Source organism: Macrobrachium nipponense, chromosome 6 (assembly GCF_015104395.2).
Source record: "Macrobrachium nipponense isolate FS-2020 chromosome 6, ASM1510439v2, whole genome shotgun sequence".
NCBI classification, from domain to species: Eukaryota; Metazoa; Arthropoda; class Malacostraca; order Decapoda; family Palaemonidae; genus Macrobrachium; species Macrobrachium nipponense.
The window spans coordinates 87,811,904-87,816,903 of NC_061108.1; the positions used below are offsets into that span (position 1 = coordinate 87,811,904).

Sequence of the window (5,000 nt, forward strand, 5' to 3'; positions counted from 1 at the left end):
GTAAAGGTTAACGTAGCAGGTGTATGGTTAATATAACCAAATACAAGGTTAATATAACAATTATAAGGTTGATATAACAAGTTCAAGAATAATATATCCAGGTGTGAAGTTAATAGAACGAAGTGCATGGTTGACATAACTAAGTGGATGGGAACCTGGTGAAGTGTATATTTATATGGATGATGTAAGAAAGACAACAGTTGTTGGCAAAAGGCAAAGAGGATGCTTGCAAAAATGTAATTGGATATCAAGTTGGAATGCGCCTTACCAACTCTCATCCGTGGAATTGAAGTAACAATATTGAATGTGAATGAAAGAAAAAAGTTGGAAATTTATCATAGTAAATGTGCATAAAAAAATAAAATAATGAGAAAGGTGAAAAGTTTGCGTAAGTGGATGTATTAACTTTTGGAAATAACACAATAATACACACATAGTAAAGGACGATAGGTTAATAAGAATATCATTCGTTTCGGGAGTATAGGTAGGAAAGAGGAGAGAAACACACTGATAAGGCTGCTTGGTAGAGGTTCTGAAAGTAATAGTAGATGGGATGGGCCTCAACATCCCGTCATCGCTAGAATGCGTGTGCACGATAAAAGGGAATAGGAGGGTTGTTTTAGGCCGGGTCGGATGGGGGGGATGGGGGAGGGGGTGCTGATTTTCCTCTTGTGTAGTTATACGAAGTAGATAACATTATGGAAGTTTTCCTTTGCACAGGGAGCTCCTACAAGATTCAGCTGTTTGATTAGGAATGTAGAAGTGTTCTTGTCTATCTCTGGTATATATATATATATTATAGATATATATATATATATATTATATACATATATATATATAGATATATATATATATATATATATATATATATTATAATATACTAAGCATAATACTATATATATCAATATATGGTATATAATATATATATATATATATATATATATATAATATATTTATATGTATATAATATTATATATTATATAATATATATTTATATTATATAATTCTATTATATATATATGTTATATAAAAAATTTTTAATTATAATATGATATATATATAATATTAATATATAAATTTAAAATATATATCTATATATCTATAATTCTATTTCTATCTAGATATCTATACTATCTATCTATTCTCAAATATATATATAAAATCTCTTTTTAACAGCAGTAGGTTAAAATGTGAACGTAAGATAAATAGAAAAATTCAATTCCTGAAAAAGTCTATGTTAAAAGCAGCGCTTAGATATGTAAATCTCTCGGCATAATGGGATATAACTACTTTTATTTTTAAATTAGAAAAAAAAGGTATTGTTTCAGTATGTACTGTTATAATAGTCGTCAGTCTCTACGTGCTCTATGAAAAAAAAATACTCGTAAATAAAACGAAGTGAGAAACAAACAAAAGTTGGCCCCATCTAAAAGTTTTATCCTCTGCTTAATCTGCCTGAACCAGGAATTTATGTCTTAAGTTGGTAACACTACCCAAAGCTGCGTTTAATCTGCCTAGAATCTCGTAGATTCGCGTCATCATTATCTTAGCTCAGAACTAAATACTCTCCTGACTGGCTTTACTCACCAACAGGTTTGAAACGTATGGCTACGTTCAGTATGTTCTCATATGTTCTCATCCTGGTATCATGGGACTTGGGGAATTTTCTTTTTACTAGGATTTATTTCTTTGGGAGGAGGATAAGTGGCTTAGGTTAAGAATATTTTCCTTAGTTAAAGATGACCTTTTCTGGTTTATTGTTGGTACTTCAAGACCCATAACTTAGTATACCTGTAGTTTTTAACCATAGTTTCATCTTAGCAAACATTTTTCTTTCCTTGAATGTTATTGGTAACCTTCAAATAACTTTTTATTATTATCAGTATAAGAAGGATGTTCTTTGCCTAATAGACGCATTTATAAATTATAACACAAATAAAAAAATATCTTAGAAGAATTGCACTATCATTTTAACTTTTCACACACATACACACAATATATATATATTATATATATATATATATATATATATATAATATATATATATATATATATATATATATACTATATATATTCAACATGCTAAGTGCATACGTTTCCAAATATTTTGCATCTACGTAATGTTAAACGCAAAAATTGGCCTTTTTTAAGTTTTATATATAGGTACGAAAAAAGCCAATGTTAAGAAACGAGATAAGTTTTTCCGGTCGTTCATATTAGGGATAGTTGAATAATTCAGTCAGGAGCTTTACTTTCAGTGCATAAAGATAGGAAATAATACTATATGACAATTATTAGCGCTGGAGTTTGAAAATTCAAAAGGCATGTGGGAACCATTGGAAAGGGAAGACTTGTTAAGTTAATACAGTTTGTGCGAAACAGTATAAAGATAATAAAGCAAGGCATAATCTGACCTTCAGCCTACTCGGTACACATGCAAGATTTTCCCCTAACTCATGATTTGTAAACATTTTATGCCTAACTTAACATAAATTAAAATGTCCTAAAATATGCAGTCAAATAGAGCCTTGTTTCACCTAGGAAAATTAAGATAAAGACGCTATATTTTATTAGAAATAATTTTTCTGTACTATTTAACATACATTATTTATTTCTTACATTTTTATTTTTATAAATAAATCATTAATATTCTATCCTGAAATTCCCGATTCTTTAACTGAATTCGAAACATTTTTCAGACCCTTTTAGCCTCTTCCATACAACTTTCCTACCGTGTGTGTGTGTGTGTGTGTGTGTGTGTGTGTGTGTGTGTGTGAAGATTTTAAGGATGATACAATTTCTGGAAAAAAAACTGAAAAAAATAAAAATATAAATGTAGGCTTGTTCCCCAAGTAAGCGAAAAATCATTGGGCAATGCATGAGACACTGAAAAGTTCTCTTCTATTTCACAAATAAACCCTGTCATATCAACATGAATGCAAACTTACACATACACACAGACAGACAGACACACACACACACCCAAACACACACACACACATATACACACACAGCCACACTTCACCCTGGTACGTCGAGAAGCTAAGTAGACTTTTTTAGTTATTACCAGAGATAGGGTGAGTATGTGATTACTATATTAAAAAATTCATGTAATCTTTTTTTTTTTTTTTTTGCCTAAAAGAAAACCCAAATAGTGATTTTTGTTGGAGATATACCTAAAATGGTGTTAATAACAACATTTGTATCCAATCCCTGCAAGATTTTTAGGAAATGAGAAAAATTTTTGCAGATTTTGATGAAGGATGCCACGGCATCACTGACAGTATAGAATATTTTCCGTTTTATGTAAGCAAATGCTGCTATTATTTGTAACTGAAATCCAGATATTGAATTATTAGATTCAATCAAAGGAATTTTGAAAAGCGAGGACAGATTTGGAGTCACAATTCTTAAAGGAATGGGTCCAGCAGATATAGCAAATCTGAAATACGCCCTTGGTGTCAATATGTATGTAGAGAGGAGCTTATCAGTCTATAAAAATATGTTGACTAACAGAAGAGAGCGTCTAACAGAAGAAAATTTGAACAAAGTCATGGTTACAAATTGTTTGTAGAGTCGTTCAGCAGTCTGAGGTCTATATTTTTACAGTATTAGGTTTTGTAAACAGCTTTGTAGCAAGAATTTCATTTAGGGGATAATTGTTAGCTAATTAAAAACACAATATATATATATATATATATATATATATATATATATATATATATATATATATATATATATATATATATAGTCAAACATGCTAAGTGCATACGTTTCCAAATATTTTGCATCTACGTAATGTTAAACGCAAAAATTGGCCTTTTATAAGTTTTATATACTAGGTACGAAAAAAGCCAATATTATGAAACGAGATATTTTTCCAGTCGTTCATATTAGGGATAGTTGAATAATTCAGTCAGGAGTTTTACTTTCAGTGCATAAAGATAGGAAATAATACTATATAACAATGTTTTTCGTATTCATATTAGCGCTGGAGTTTGAAAATTCAAAAGGCATGTGGGAACCATTGGAAAGTGAGACTTGTTAAGATAATACAGTTTGTGGGAAACAGTATAAAGAAAATAAAGTAAGGCATTTCATTTAGGGGATAATTGTTAGCTAATTAAAAACACTAATCATATATTCCTTTCTATATTTTTAGCTATATATATTAATTAATTTCAGCTTATTATTTGCTGATCAATTGCTCATTCAGTATTATCTGTCTATTGTTTTGAAATATCAGTACATTTCAAGAGATATGCACCCTTGCCGCCCCCCCCCCCCCCTCACACACACACACCCTGGGTGCAGAATTGGTTGTAGTTCATGTCTGATTTTTTTTTGTATTTTTCATGGAAATAAAACACTGAAGTAAACTACTTATTCTAGTTTCCCGTTACATATCTTAGCGAAAATGCATTACATAAAAACCTAAAATGACCTAAATAGTAACATCTTTATCCTATCTCTGGTCATTACGAATATACATACATACATACACGTATATATATATATATATATATATATATATATATATATATATATATATATATATATGTGTGTGTGTATGTGTGTGTGTGTGTGTTGTGTGTGTATTTGTGTGAAGATTTTAAGGATGATACAATTTCTGAAAAAAAAAAAACTGAAAAAAAAAATTAAATGTTCAATACGTGAGAGACTCAGCTGGTTCTCTTCTAGTTCACAAATAAGCACCCATCATTTCGGCATAGTTGCAAATTTACACACATACACACACACACACACACACACCTACACACACGTACACACACCTTATCCTCTTACGTCGAGAAGTTAAGTAGTATTTTGTACTTATTTACAAATAACTATACTTATATACATGTAACATGAGAGAGAGAGAGAGAGAGAGAGAGAGAGAGAGAGAGAGAGAGAGAGAGAAAGAGAGAGAGAGAGAGGGTGGGGGGATTGATTAGGAGAAGTTAGTGTCAAATACTGCAAAAGTAATAGCTGAAATTTTC

The 5,000-nt window shown here is 30.3% G+C and overlaps 1 protein-coding gene across 1 annotated transcript in view; it reads left to right on the forward strand.

The window, feature by feature from the left end:
* Nucleotides 1-5,000, forward strand: part of LOC135216857 (uncharacterized) — a 468,230-nt gene that overhangs the window by 417,736 nt on the left and 45,494 nt on the right.